Raw genomic sequence first — 16,310 nt, forward strand, 5'->3', positions numbered from 1 at the left:
TATCATGGCTCACTGCAGCGTCGATCTTCTGGGCTCAAGCAATCCTCCCACCTCAACCTCCCGAGTAGCTAGGACTACAGGTGTGTGCCACCACGCCTGGCTAATTTTTGTATTTTTTGTAGAGATGGGTTTTCACCATGTTGCCCAGGCTGGTCTTGAACTCCTAGGCTCAAGCAGTTCACCCACCTTGACCTCTCAAAAGTGCTGGGATTACAGGTGTGAGCCACTGTGCCCAGCCTGAAAATACTTAATGCTCTTGATGCATGGTGTCAAATAGCTTTCAGCAAAGTTGTACTGAGTTACACTGCCAAGCAGTGTTTCAGGGCCTGGTTTACCACATTCTCATCATAATATTTTCTTTAAAGGTATACTGTGTTTAAAAACATGTTTTGGGTTGGGCGAGGTGACTCACGCCTGTAATCCCAGCACTTTGGGAGGCCGAGGCGGGCGGATCATGAGGTCAAGAGATTGAGACCATCCTGGCCAATATGGTGAAACCTCGTCTCTACTAAAAATACAAAAATTAGCAGCTGGGTGTGGTGGTGCATGCCTGTAGTCCCAGCTACTCGGGATGCTGAGGCAGGAGAATCACTTGAACCCAGGAGGTGGAGGTTGCAGTGAGCAGAGATTGCGCCATTGTACTCCGGCCTGGTGACAGAGCGAGTCTCTGTTTCAAAAAAAAAAAAAAAAAAACAACCATGTTTTGAAAACAGGTAGTCCCATGTTCAAATGCTGGCTCTACCACTTAGTGATGTTAGGAATGTCACTCAATCCTTCTAATCTTCAGATTTCTCATCTGTAAAAACAGGCATACTACCACCTACCCTCAGGGTTATTGTGAGGATTAAGGGAGACTACATACTAGATTGAAACATATGAAACTGCCAATATTTATTCGTTTTGACCTGCAAAATTGTTTTTCATATGGTTAAACCTAATACATAAAGCATGTTATGTGATCTGGAATATTATGTGATCAATAAATGGTAGATATAGAAATTATTATCATGGAAGTGGGATGATAAAAGTGAATGGCATCCTTACTGAAACCTCCAAACTTAGAAGAAATAAGCCCAGATAAACTCCTTAAGAAAAACTGACCTTTTTAGAAAAGGATTGGAAGCCAGGAGTGGTGGCACGCACCTGTAGTCCCTACTACTTGGGAAGCTGAAGTGGGAAGATTGCTTGAGCCCAGGAGTTCTGGGTTATGATGACTGTCTGCACTAAGCTTGGCATCAATATGGTGACCTCTTGGGAGTGGGGGACCACCAGGTTACCTAAGAAGAGGTGAATCAGCCCAGGTCGGAAACCAAGCAGGTCAAAACTCATGGGCTGATCAGTAGTAAGGTCACCCCTGTGAAAAGCCACTGTAATCCAGCCTGAGCAACACAGTGAGACCCTGAAAAAAAAGAAAGAAAAAGAAAAAGAAAAGAAAAGAAAAAGAAAGAGAGAGAGAGGGGAGGGAGGGAGGGAGGGAAGGAAAGAAGGAAGGGAAGGAGGGAGGGAGGGAGGGAGGGAAAGAAAAGAGCAGGTCTCAAGGAAGAAGAGATCAATACTATGGGGAGGCTGGGCACAGTGGCTCACACTTGTAATCCCACACTTTGGGAGGCCGAGGTGGGCAGATCACCTGAGGTCAGGAGTTCGAGACCAGCCTGGCCAACATGGCGAAACCCCCCAACTCTACTAAAAATACAAAAATTAACTAGGCGTGGTGGCACACACCTGTAGCTACTCAGAAGGCTAAGGCAGGAGAATCACTTGAACCCGGGAGGCGGAGGCTGCAGTGAGCAGAGATCGTGCCACTGCACTCCAACCTGGGTGATAGAGGGAGACTCTGTGTCAAAACAAACAAACAAAAAAAAAACTATCGGGAAACAGTTGGAGGTCACCTTCCCCTTCCCATCTATAAATCTCTCTTGTAGTTTACATTTTACTATCCTTACTTTTTTTGTTGTAGTTGTTTGTTTGTTTTAGACAGAGTCTTGCTCTGTCACCCAGGCTGGAGTACAGTTGTGTTATCATAGCTCATTGTAGCCCTAATCTCTTGGTCTCAAGAGATCCTCCTGCCTCAGCCTCCCAAGTAGCTGGGATTACTGACAAGTGCCACCACACCTGACTAATTTGTTTTTATTTTTAGTGGAGCTGGGTCTCTCTGTGTTGCCCAGGCTGGTCTTGAACTCCTGAGCTCAAGCAATCCTCCTGCCTTGTCTTCCCAAAGTATTGGGATTACAGGTGTGAGTTACTGCGTCCGGTCTAAATAGTATCCTCACTTTATGGAAGATGGGAAAGTGCAAATGTCCTACATTTCAAAAAGGAAAATAAGGAAACTATAAACTCATAAATAAGGAAACTATAGGCTGGGCACAATGGCTCAGCACTTTCGGAGGCTGAGATGGGAAGATCACTTGAGCCCAGGAGTTCGAGACCAGCCTGGGCAATGAAGCGAGACCCTGTCTCTACAATAAAAATTTTATAAATTAGCCAGGTACGGTGGCATGCATCTGTAGTCCCAGCTACTTGGGAGGCTGAGGTGGGAGGATAGCAAATTATAGAATAATCAGGTGTAAGGCCAGGTGCGGTGGCTCACACCTGTAATCCCAGCACTTTGGGAGGCCAAGGCAGGAGGATCACGAGGTCAAGAGATCAAGACCATCCTGGCCAACATGGTGAAACCCCATCTCTCCTAAAAATACAAAAAATAGCTGAGCATGGTGGTGCCCGCCTGTAGTCCCAGCTACTGGGGAGGCTGAGGCAGGAGAATCGCTTGAACCTGGGAGGCAGAGGTTGCAGTGAGCCGAGATCGCACCACTGCACTCCAGCCTGATGACAAAGCAAGACTCTGTCTCAAAAAAAAAAAAAAAAAGTGAGGTGTATGTCCATGGTTAGTCTGGTATGTCTAATGGAAAACAGAGAGAAAAGAGAAATGCATAAGCCAGTGCTTCTCAAATTTGGGTTAACAGTAAGAATCAGCTGAGTTGCTTTTAAAGCTAGTTTCCAAACTCATACCCCAGACACACTGAATCTGACTCTGGAGGAGGGGCTTGGAAACCAATAGTTAAACATGTACCCCAAGTGATTATGATAACCAGACAAGTCTGGGAAACAACTGAACCTTATGGCTTTCAAGAAGGCAAACTCGCAATAACCTCATGGATGAGGAAATATGAGGTGGATGATAGGACAGGCAATATTGGTAATAACAAAATTAGGATGAGTCAAAATGTAAGGGACCTATCAAAAAATTGATTAATTACTATGGTGGTTTTAACATATGTCCACAACTTCTTGGATATATCTTCCTCTGCAAAGTGGAACTTAATTTCCCCAGCTCTTGAGTGTGAGCTGGACTTAGTGACTTGCTTCTAAAGATTAGAGTATGTGGCTGGGCTCGGTGGCTCACGCCTGTTCATCCCACCACTTTGGGAAGCTGAGGTGGGCAGATCACTTGAGGACATGAGTTTGAGACCAGCCTGGCCAACATGGCGAAACCCCATCTCTACTAAAAATACAAAAAATTAGCCGGGTGTGGTGGTGTGCACTTGTAGAACCAGCCACTCTGAGGCTGAGGCACAAGAATCACTTGAACCCGGGAGGTGGAGGTTGCAGTGAGCCGAGATTGCACCACTGCACTCCAGCCTGGGCGACAGAGTGAGACTCTGTCCCCCACAACACCCGCCAAAAAAAAATTGTTTTGTAGACACAGTGGGGGGTGTTGTGGTCTCCCTATTCCCTGTGTTCCCTAGGCTGGTCTCAAACTCCTGACCTCAAGTGATCCTCCTTCTTTGACCTCCCAAAGCGTTGAGATTATAGGCATGAGCCATCAGGCCCAGCCAACAGTAACTTTATAGTGGAGAAACCTGGCATTGCTTCTCAGCCTTTTGGTTAAGATCAAGTGGAGAAACTTGGCAGACAGCTTTTTAACCAAGTGATCAATATTAATATCACCAATAATAAGTTATGTTGATGTTATACGTACCACCTGATATGATGCAGATGTACTTCATCTCTGTGGTATTCTGCCCAAAAATACATTACCGAGTCTAATAATGAGAAAAACATCAGACAAACCCAAATTGAAAGACATTCTACAAATAGCTGTCCAGTACTCTTCCAAAGCATCATGAAAGACAAGGAAACACTGAGAAGATTCACAGATTGGAGAAGACTAAAGAGACACAATGTTCCACATTGAAATCCTAACTGAATATCACGAAAAGATAAAAAATAAACAAACAAAAAAAGAGACATGCTGACCAAATGCAACGTGGTATCCTGAATCAGATCCTGGAAAGGAAAAAGGATGTTAGTGAAAAAACTAGTAAAATTTGAATAAAGCCTATAGTTTAAAGAACTATACCAATCCTAATAATTTAGTTTTAATAAATGTGCCTTTAGTAATATGTTAACATTAGGGGAAGCCAGGTAAAGGGAATATGGAAAACTCTTTTCTATAAATCTAAAATTAGTTCAAAATAAAAGTATTGAAGGAAAAATGTGATTTTTTTTTTTTTTTTTGAGACGGAGTTTTGCTCTTGTTGCCCAGGCTGGAATGCAATGGTGCGATCTCAGCTCACTGCAACCTCTGCCTTCCGGGTTCAAGTGATTCTCCTGCCTCAGCCTCCCGAGTAGCTGGGATTACAGGCATGCGCCACCATGCCTGGTTAATTTTGTATTTTTAGTAGAGACGGGGTTTCTCCATGTTGATCAGGCTGGTCTCAAACTCCCGACCTCAGGTGATCCGCCTGCCTCGGCCTCCCAAAGTGCTGGGATTACAGGCCTGAGCCACCAAGCCCAGCTGAAAAATGTGATTTCTTAAGCTAGGTGGTAGGTACACATTTAATGGTTTTATTATTCTCCACATCTAATATATCCTATATTACTTTAGGATAATATTTTAGGATAATTATTTAGGACTTTTTTATTCTATATTATTTTACACATGAACTATTTCATAATTTAAAAAACAAGACTGGGAGTTGTGGTTCACACCTGTAATCCCAGCACTTTGGGAGGCAAGGCAGGAGGATTGCTTCAGCCCAAGAGTTTGAGACCAGCCTGGGCAACATAGTGAGACCCACATCTCTACAAAAAAAATTAGCCAGGTATGATGGCACACGCCTGTAGTTCCTGCTACTCAGAAGGCTGAGGTGAGAGGATCCCTTAGACCAGGAATTCAAGGATGCAGTGAGCTGTGATTGTGCCACTGCACTCCAGCCTGGGTGGAGAGTGAGACTCTGTCTGTAAAAAATAAAAATAATAAACAATTATATTTTCCTTTGTTAATAAATAATAAAGGAAAAATGTAAGGCTTCTAAAATAAGCCATCCTTGGAAGGGATCTTTGAGATTTTTAACACTCTAAAGTCAATTAAGTTGATTTGGAATAAGCACAGGATTGGCTGTGCCAGTAGGCAACACACTTCTATTTCAGAATTACCCTGAGCTCTATCTGATGAAATGATGTATTAACAGAATAAGGGTAGTAAGCAAGTCATCAGATGAGAGTCCAGAATACAGGCCAAATTCATCAATATTCACCAGCACTATCTGGAAGCGGGGAGTGTTCTGGTAGAAATCCATCCCTATAGAGAAAATGGGTGCTTGATGATAACTAGGCATTAAAATCATTGAACGCAACAACTAGACATCATATGCCTTCTCATGTGATACAATAGGAAGCATACGCCATCACTTACAAAGCATCTTGCTACTCCCTGATCCACAAAAATAAAATCATTTTTTACCTGAGTCTAATCCAGCCTACTGGATTGATGGTCTAAATGTCCATTGATAGTACAGAAAAATACTGGGTATACAATCAGCCATACTATGAGAAATTCAAAATCACCTGGTTTCCTCAAGAAATAAATGCCATTTTTAGGCTGGGCAAGGTAGCTCACCACTGTAATCCCAGCACTTCGGGAGGCCGAGGCAGAGGGAATCACCTGAGGTCAGGAGTTCGAGACCAGCCTGGCCAACCATGGCCAACATGGTGAAACCCTGTCTGTACTAAAAATACAAAAAATAGCTGGGCGTGGTGGCAGGTGCCTGTAATCCCAGCTACTGGGGAGGCTGAGGCAGGAGAATTGCTTGAACCTGGCAAGCGGAGGTTGCAGTGAACTGAGATTGTGCCACTACACTCTAGCCTGGGCAACAGAGGGAGACTGTGTCTCAAAAAAAAAAAAAAAAAGAAAAGAAAAAGAAATAAATGCCATTTAAAACAATTCCTGCATAATTAGCTCATGAAAGAAAGAAAGAAAAAGATTGGTGGGACTTTTTTTTTTTTTTTTTTTTTTTTGGTGTGTTTGTGTGTGGAGACAGGGTCTCACTCTGTCGCCCAGGCTGAAGTGTGGAGTGCAGTGGTGGGATCATGGCTCACTGCAGCCTCTGCCTCCAGGCTCAAGCGATCCTCCTGCCTCACCCTCCTGAGTAGCTGGGACTTACAGCACATGCCACCATGCCTGGCTAATTTGTGTATGTTTTGTAGTGATGGGATTTTACCATGCTGCCCAGGATATTCTAGAATTCGTGACCTCAAGCGATCTGCCCACCTTGGCCTCCCAAAGTGCTGGCACTACAGGCCCGAGCCACCTCCCCCGGCCTGAACTCTTAAAGATTATAAAAGACTTCAAAGACAATGTCTAAATCCTGATGTCAACAAGACAAATGTATAAAAACATTTTTCAAGACAATGGGGAACTTTGAACATAGATTGGGTATTAGATTGTATTAGGGGATTATTATTACTTATTTGATACGTGTTATAATGGCAGAAGCATTTTGGGGAGGCTTGTTTCATTTTTGTTTTAGAGATAGGGTCTCATTCTGTTGCCTAAGCTGGAGTGCAATGGTATGTGTGATCATAGCTCACTGCAGCCTTGAACTCCTGGGCTCAAGCAATCCTCCTGCCTAAGCCTCCCAAGTAGCTAGGATTACAGGTATGCGCCACTAAGCCAGCCCATTTTATTCTTATTCTTATTTTGTAGAGATGGAGGTCTCGCTATGTTGCCCAGGTTGGTCTCAAATTCCTGGGCTCAAGCTATCCTCTTGCCTCAGCCTTCCAAAGTGCTGGGATTACAGGCATGAGCCACTGTGCCTGGTCAGACGAGTTATTGATTTTAGAAGTTTTTATCTGTAAGAGATACTGAAGAATTCACTGGTAAAATAAAATGTCTGGGATTTGTTTTAAGATACCACAGCATCTTTCTAAAAAAGGGTGGGGGCCAGATAGATGAAAGAAGACGGGCAAAATGTTGTTAATTGTTAAAGCTTGATAAGGGTTCACTATACTCTTAAAGGTTCATTATATTCGTTCTGGTTTTTTTGTGTGTATTTTTTGTTGGCTTTTTTTTTTTTTTTTTTTTTTTTTTGAGATGGAGTCTCGCTCTGTCACCTAGGCTGGAGTGCAGTGCCGTGATCTTGGCTCACTGCAACCTCCACCTCCCGGGTTCAAGCGATTCTTCTGCCTCAGCCTCCCGAGTAGCTGGGACTATAGGCATGCGCCACCATGCCTGGCTAATTTTTGTATTTTCAGTAGAGACGGGGTTTCACCATATTGGCCAGGCTGGTCTCGAACTCCTGACCTCAAGATCCGCCCGCCTCGGCCTCCCAAAGTGCTGGGTTTACAGGTGTGAGCCACCACACCCGGACCATTATATTCTTTCTACCTTTAAGTACGTTTAAAATTTTCCATAGCAAAAAGCTAAAAATAAAATCCAACTTACTGACTGGTTCTGATTTCTCACCGAGCAACATTCTGATTAAAATGTCTTCTGGGCACAGAAGACATATATGTGTGTGTGTGTGTTATATATATAATTTTTTTTTTTTTTTTTGATTCAAGGTCTCACTCTGTTGTTCAGGCTGGAGTGCAGTGGTGTAATCTTGGCTTACTGCAACCTCTAACTCCTGGGCTCAAGCAATCCACCTAAGCCTCCCGAGTAGCTGGGACCACAGGTGCATGCCACCATGCCTAGCTAATTTTTTTGTATTTTTTTAGTGATGGGGTCTTACCATCTTGCCCAGGCTTGTCACCAGCTCCTGGGCTCAAGCAATCCTCCCGCTTCAGCCTCCCAAAGTGCTGTGATTACAGGCGTCAGCCACCACACCTGGCCACTTACGTATATATTGAGAGACTATCTTTGACGTTTCAGGGCATTATCTATGGTAAGACTTGACATCTAGAGATAACTCCAGGCAGTCCTCTTTACACAGCTCCAACTGATAGCAAAAGCACTCTAATTGCTTGAAACTTTAATAATTACAGGTTTGCACGGAAAAACCTAGAATTTATGTCATAAAATGAAGAGCCTTTGAAATTAGGTCAATTGGCTACACTGGGATGTAAAAATATTTTAATGGAATGGATGTATTTACTATGTAATAACTTCTAAATATGGATTAAAAATCGTCATGCCAGAATTGAGTTAAAGGGAACACCTTCTGGTTTAATTGTAAGAAACTTTTTTTGAGACAGGGTCTCACTCTGTCACCCAGGCTGGAGTGCAGTGGCATGATCACGGCTCACTGCAGCCTCAGTCTCCTGGGGCTTAAGCGATCCTTCCTCAGCCTCCTGAGTAGCTGGTGCCTCAAGCATGCACCACAATGCCCAGCTAATTAAAAAAAAAAATTATTTGTAGAGACAGTGAGGGAGAGTCTCTCTACGTTGCCACACTGGTCTCAAACTCCTGGCCTCAAGAGATCCTCGCAGCCTAATTCTAAGAAATTTGTCTTACCTTTTAAAAAATGTATATTACACTTTCTGGTAAACAAATTCTGTCCAGCTCGATTTTTTTTTTTTTTTTTTTTGAGAAGGAGTCTTGCTCTGTCGCCCAGGCTGGAGTACAGTGGTGTGATCTCAGCTCACTGCAAACTCCGCCTCCCAGGTTCATGCTGTTCTCCTGCCTCAGCCTCCCGAGTAGCTGGGAACTACAGGTGCCTGCCACCACGCCTGGCTAATTTTTTATATTTTTAGTAGAGATGGGGTTTACTGTGTTAGCCAGGATGGTCTCGATCTCCTGACCTCGTGATTCGCCCGCCTCGGCTTTCCAAAGTGCTGGGATTACAGGCGTGAGCCACCGCACCTGGCCTGCAGTCCGATATTTATTGCTTAAAGTTTGGAGAACCCATACTTACTTGGTGATCTTAAGAGTTAAATCTGTTGACTTAGAATTTAAAGTTAAAAAAAAAATGAAGAGAAAATGAAATGAGAAGCAAATCTTTTAAAATTCTCAATTTTTATTCTAAATTTGAATTTTGGAAATATATAAAGAAACTGTATTATAGTACTTGGAGCTGTCCAGAGCTCTCAAGTATTTGTTTTGCTTTCATTTGACTGTGTCATCTAGTTTATTTTAAATAACAGAGAGTCAAGTAAGTTGAAAAGATTGCTTTCTAGCCCTGTCAGAAACGGGAGACGAAATCAGTAAGTGGTTCTGAAGCTTTTCCCCTATCTTTATACATTTTCTTTTTTTTTCTTTTTCTTTTTTTTTTTTTTTTTGTAGAGATAGGGTCTTGCTATGTTGCCCAGGCTGGTCCTTTATACATTTTCATCTGTAACAGTGGCTCACCAAGGCACTACTTTACAGCCAAGGGGATACTGCTTCTCTAGTTGTGACTATTTATGTTTCCAATTTCCCATTACAGCCTTTTCTTTAAAGCATTCCTGATTTCATAGGAAGAAGGAAACACAAGGAGAAAGTAATTTTGTGATCACTGATATAACATGCCCTCCAACTCAAATGTAATTTAACTGCTTACTCTATTTGACCACTTCTTACATATACTGTAGGATAACTGAGTCAAATTTCTGGTTAATGGAAGGTCTTATGTGCTACATAAGAGAGTCACGAACACAAGATACAAGTACACATTTTTATTTTATTGTAAATCAGGAGGAATGGATATTTAAACAAGACGAAACATGGTAACATGGAGTTCACTGAAAACACTGGATTCCGAGTCCCCAAAATGTGGACAATCCAAACCTATATAGGCAAAATTTTAAATAAATGATTTCAAACTTTTATATCCATTTAAACCAACTTGTAGAATTTATATGTAATTTTAATCATCACAATTTATGCATGATGGACGAAATATAAAATGTTAAGAGCAATTTATTACTAAAAAGCCTTGACTATTGGCTGGGCACGGTGGCTCACACCTGTAATCCCAGCACTTTGGGAGGCCAAGGTGGGCGGATCATGAGGTCAGGAGATTGAGACCATTGTGGCTAACACCGTGAAACCCCGTCTCTACTAAAAATACAAAAAAAAAAAAAAAAAAAAATTAGCCGGGCATGGTGGCAGACGCCTGTAGTCCCAGCTACTCTGGAGGCTGAGGCGGGAGAATGGTATGAACCCTGGAGGCGGAGTTTGCAGTGAGCCGAGATGGCGCCACTGCATTCCAGCCTGGGTGACAGAGCGAGACTCCATCTCAAAAAAAAAAAAAAAAACCTTGACTATTATGTTATTAACCAGAAAGCAAAGAATAAATCTGCAAGATGATATACCTAGTAATTTTTAAAATTATGACTATATTTCTTCTAAAGTACTTGTATTTACCAAAGGATTATTATTAATAATATCGCTATTGCTTTAGGGACTATCTGCATCACAATTACAGGTGTGCATATTATAAATGCACATTCCAAGCCCAGGAATTGAAATTTCACAATAAGCGATCCCTACTCCATTTTGATGCACATTAGTTTAAGCAGCTGATACAGAGAATAACATTAATTTGGGAATGTTGCTGGATCAGAGTTTCCCAAACTTCTCAAGTAAGAATCACTTAGGTCATCTATAAAATATACAGACTACCACCTCTTCTCCACTAGATATTCTGACTCAAGAGGGCTGAACTGGGGCCTAGAATCAGTGCTTTTTTTTTTTTTTTTAACAAGTACACCAGTTGCTTCTTTTCTTTTTCTTTTTTTTTTTTTTGAGACGGAGTCTTGCTCTGTCACCCAGGCTGGAGTACAGTGGCCGGATCTCAGCTCACTGCAAGCTCTGTCTCCCAGGTTTATGCCATTCTCCTGCCTCAGCCTCCCGAGTAGCTGGGACTACAGGCGCCCGCCACCTCGCCCGGCTAGTTTTTTTGTATTTTTAGTAGAGACGGGGTTTCACTGTGTTAGCCAGGATGGTCTCGATCTCCTGACCTCGTGATCCGCCCGTCTCGGCCTCCCAAAGTGCTGGGATTACAGGCTTGAGCCACCGCGCCCGGCCACCAGTTGCTTATTTTCAAAGTTGGGGGAAGGGAAAAAGATTGTTTTATTTAGCAAATATTGTACTGTAATTCCCAAGATCCTAGATCTGCAAATGAAGCTTAAACTATCCATAGGAAAGAAAATTTTTGGATGACCAGGTGCGGTGGCTCATGCCTGTAATCCCAGCACTTTGGGAGGCCAAGGCGGGTGGATCACCAGAGGTCAGAAGTTTGAGACCAGCCTGGACAACATGGTGAAACCCCGTCTCTACTAAAAACACAAAAATTAGCTGGGCATCATGGCGCATGCCTATAATCCCAATTACTCGGGAGGTGGAGGCAGGAAAATCACTTGAACTGAGGAAGTGGAGGTTGCAGTGAGCCGAGATTGTACCACTGCACTCCAGCCTGGGCAACAAGGGCAAAACTTATCTCAAAAAAAAAGGCCAGGCATAGTGGCTCAAGCCTGTAATCCCAGCACTTTGGGAGGCTGAGGCGGGCGGATCACGAGGTCGAGATGGAGACTATCTTGGCCAACATGGTGAAACCCCATCTCTACTAAAAATACAAAAATTAGCCCGGCGTGATGGCACGCACCTGTAGTCCCAGCTACTTGGGAGGCTGAGGCAGGAGAATCGCTTGAACCTGGGAGGCGGAGGTTGCAGTGAGCCGAGATAGCGCCATTGCACTCCAGCCTGGCGACAGAATGAGACTTCATAGTATCCAAAAAAAAAAAAAAAAAAAGCCCGGGCGCGGTGGCTCACTCCTGTAATCCCAGCACTTTGGGAGGCCCAGGCAGCAGATCACCTGAGGTCAGGAGTTTGAAACCAGCATGGCCAACATAGTGAAACCCCGTCTCTACTAAAAATACAAAAGTTAGCAGGGCCTGGTGGCAGGTGCCTGTAAGCCCAGCTATTTGGGAGGTTGAGGCAGGAGAATCGTTTGAACCTGGGAGGCGGAGGTTGCAGTGAGGTGAGATGGTGCCACTGCACTCCAGCATAGGTGACAAGAGCGAGACTTCATCTCAAAAAAACTTTTTTTTTTTTTTACTATTTTCACACTGGTTTGGAAGCACAAACCTGAGGTCATCTTCCCAGGTTCTACCCCATTCCCACTGAAAAGTTTCCTATTACTCTTAGGATAAAAACAAAACTTTATTTTTTTAGAGACAGGGTCTCCCTATGTTGCCCAGACTGGTCTCAAACTTCTGGGCTCATGTGATCCTCCCACCTCAGGCTCCCAAAATGCTGGGATTACCGGCATGAGCCACCGGGCCAGCCTGACAAAACTTCTCAACAGGGCCTACAATGCCCAGGGGCATGGTTTTGCCCCCTTCCTACTGCATATATATGCATCTTTCTGGCCTTAAAGAGAGTCCTTCTCCAGTCCAAGGCTAATCCCTCTATTTGTATGACCCTGAACAAGTTCCCTCATTTGTAAAATGGGAATAATACCTATCTTATAGATGGTTCAGGATTAAATGAGGTCAGGTACTCTCTGCGGAGAGGTTGGCACAATGAATGATAGCTATTATTTAATCAAATCAAGCTCCTAGAAACTGTTGCTACTTCTTCTCATTCAATTATTCAACCTACTTGCCATCTGATTTCAGCACTGTTTTCACCAGGCTCACCAAATGCCAAATCCAAATGACAAATTTCAGTCCTTACCTGACTGACCTTTCTGCAAGTACTGGACACTGCTGACCACTCCATCCTTTGAAACTCTCCTTCTTTGGCTTCCCTCCAATCAGTATATCCTGGTTTCTGCATATTTTTCTGGACAGTGTTTCAAAGCATCTTTTGAGGTTCTTTTATTGCTTGCCTTTTCACACTTAAAAAAATGTTTTAACTTTACAGAAATAATACATGTATATTTGTATGTCAATGACAGTTACTCAGCAAGGGCTTCCCTGACCATTAAATTAGCACCCTTGATTGGGTGCAGTGGCTCACGCCAGTAATCCCAGCACTTCGGGAGGTTAAGGCAGGAGGGACTGCTCGTGTCCAGGAGTTCAAGACCAGCCTAGGCAACATAGCGAGACTCTGTCTCTTCAAAAAATACAAAAAAAATTAGCCGAGTGTGGTGGCACGTGACTGTAGTCCCAGCTATTCAGGAGGCTGAGGTGGGAGGATCACGTGAGCCTAGGAGGTTGAGGCTGCAGCAAGCTGTGATAGCGCCACTGCACTCAGCCTGGGTGACAGAGTGAGACTGTCTCAAAAAACAAAACAAAACAAAACAAAAAACTAGCAACCTCACCCACACCCTCTCATATCAATTTTATTTTCTTAATAGTGCTTCTCACTCTTATTTGTTATTGTCTCCTTCCTTCACTAAATTCTAAGCACTTTGAGGGAAGGGGCTGTTTTATTCATTGCTGTATCTAAAACAAGCTTGTCCAACCTGTGGCCCACAGGCCACATGCGGCCCAGGATGGCTTTGAATGCGGCTCAACGCAAATTCATAAACTTTCTTAAAACATTATGAGGACCAAGAAGCAGGTTCTCTGCTCCTTCTGGGATCTCCACCTGGTTCAGCCTGACTGCTTCCACTCCTGCCTCCACCATCTCCATCACAAGTCCTATAAGGTGTCCACCTCTGGCCCCCGAGGCTTCAGCAGCCACTCCTACATGAGCGGGCCCAGTGCCTGCATCAGCTCCTTGAGCTTCTCCAGAGTGGGCAGCCGCAGCTTCCAGGGTGGCCTGGCCAGAGGCTATGGTGGGGCCAGCGGCATGGAGGCATCACCGCCGTCATGGTCAACCAGAGCCTGCTGAGCCCCCTTAACCTGGTGGTGGACCTCAACATCCAGGCCGTGAGCACCCAGGAGGAGCAGATCAAGACCTTCAACAACAAGTTTGCCTCCTTCATAGACAAGGTACAGTACCTGAAGCAGCAGAAGATGCTGGAGACCAAGTGGAGCCTCCTGGTGCAGCATAAGATGGCTCGGAGCAACATGGACAACATGTTGGAGAACTACATCAACAACCTGAGGCGGCAGCTGGAGACTCTGGGCCAGGAGAAGCTGAAGCTGGAGGCAGAGCTTTGCAACATGCAGGGGCTGGTGGAGAACTTCAAGAACAACTATGAGGATGAGCTCAATACGGGTACTTACAGAGATGGAGAATGAATTTGTCCTCATCAAGAAGGATGTGGATGAAACTTATATGAACAAGGTAGAGCTAGAGTCTCGCCTGGAAGGGCTGACTGACGAGATCAACTTCCTCAGGCAGCTCTATGAAGAGGAGATCCAGGAGCTGCAGTCCCAGATCTCGGACACATCTGTGGTGCTGTCCATGTACAACAGCCACTCCCTGGACATGGACAGCATCATTGCTGAGGTCAAGGCGCATTATGAGGAGACTGCCAACCGCAGCCAGGCTGAGGCTGAGAGCATGTACCAGATCAAGTATGAGGAGCTGCAGACGCTGGCTGGGAAGCACAGGGATGACCTGCGGTGTCCAAAGACCGAGAACTCTGAGACGAACTGGAACATCAGCCAGTTCCGGGCTGAGAGGGTCTTTTTTTTTTTTTTTTTTTTTTTGAGACGGAGTCTCCCTCTGTCGCCCAGGCTGGAGTGCAGTGGCCGGATCTCAGCTCACTGCAAGCTCCGCCTCCCGGGTTCACGCCATTCTCCTGCCTCAGCCTCCCGAGTAGCTGGGACTACAGGCGCCGCCACCACGCCCGGCTAGTTTTTTGTATTTTTTAGTAGAGACGGAGTTTCACCGTGTTAGCCAGGATGGTCTCGATCTCCTGACCTCGTGATCCGCCCGTCTCGGCCTCCCAAAGTGCTGGGATTACAGGCTTGAGCCACCGCGCCCAGCCGAGATTGAGGGTCTTAAAGGCCAGAGGGCTTCCCTGGAGGCCGCCATCGCAGATGCTGAGCAGCCGGGGGAGCTGGCCGTTAAGGATGCCAACGCCAAGCTGTCCGAGCTGGAGGCAGCCCTGCAGCAGGCCAAACAGGACCTGGTGTGGCAGCTGTGTGAGTACCCAGAGCTGATGAATGTCAAGCTGGCCCTGGACATCGAGATCGCCACCTACAGGAAGCTGCTGGAGGGCGAGGAGAGCCGGCTAGAGTCTGGGATGCAGAACATGAGTATCCATATGAAGACCACCAGCGGCTATGCAGGTGGTCTGAGCTTGGCCTCTGGGGGCCTCACAAGACTCAGCCTCGGCTACGGCATGGGCTCCAGCTCCTTCAGCTGCACCAGCTCCATCAGGGCCATGGTTGTGAAGAAGATCGAGACCCGCGATGGGAAGCTGGTGTCTGAGTCCTCTGATGTCCTGCCCAAGTGAACAGCTGCAGCAGCCCCTCCCAGCCTGCCCCTCCTGTGGCTTCCCTAGAGCCCAGGAGGGAGGCCACTGTGCAGGGGAGCACAGGGAACAGGAGACCCACCTGAGGCTCAGCCCCAGCCCTCGGTCCACCTGCAGGGGAGTTTACTGCCTGGGGACCCCCCTTGTCCATGCCTCCAGCTACAAAACAATTCAACTGCCTTTTTTTTGGTCCAAAATAAAACCTCAGCTAGCTCTGCAAAAAAAAAAAAAAAAAAAAAAAAAAAGATTTATGCGGCCTTTTTATTAAAAAGCTCATCAGCTATCGTTAGTGTATTTTATGCGTGGCCCAAGACAATTCTTCTTCCAATGTGGCCCAGGGAAGCCAAAAGATTGGACACTTCTGATCTAGAATAATGCCTGGTATCCATTAGACTCAATGAATATTGACTGACTGAAATAATCCACATCTAATCAGTCATCAAATTTTATATAGATTCTACCTCCTAAATTCTCTCAAATCTCTGACCACTGTTCCTGCCTTACAGCTGATTTGTCTCACCTAATGACTGCCATAACAATTTCCAGTCCTGCTCTTTACCATCCACATTCTGAATTGCTGCTGAAATGATTCCAGTCCTTCAACAGATCCCCACTGCCTTTAGGATAAAGTCCAAATTCTTTAGCAAAGCATACAGAGCTCTCCAGATCTGGACACTGGCTAATTCCTTAGTTTCAGTTCTTGCCAGCCCTTCCATGTGCACCATGCTGTAACCATTCCTAATTCTTTAGTCACATGTTCCTTGCACATGCTATTTTTTCTGCCTGAAATGA

The 16,310-nt window shown here is 44.9% G+C and overlaps 1 pseudogene; it reads left to right on the forward strand.

Annotated features, from left to right (window-relative positions):
* The first annotated feature begins 3,078 nt into the window (after nucleotides 1-3,078).
* Nucleotides 3,079-15,514, forward strand: LOC105476642 (keratin, type II cytoskeletal 8 pseudogene; annotated as a pseudogene).
* The last annotated feature ends 796 nt before the right edge of the window (nucleotides 15,515-16,310 follow it).

Source organism: Macaca nemestrina, chromosome X (genome assembly GCF_043159975.1).
Source record: "Macaca nemestrina isolate mMacNem1 chromosome X, mMacNem.hap1, whole genome shotgun sequence".
NCBI classification, from domain to species: Eukaryota; Metazoa; Chordata; class Mammalia; order Primates; family Cercopithecidae; genus Macaca; species Macaca nemestrina.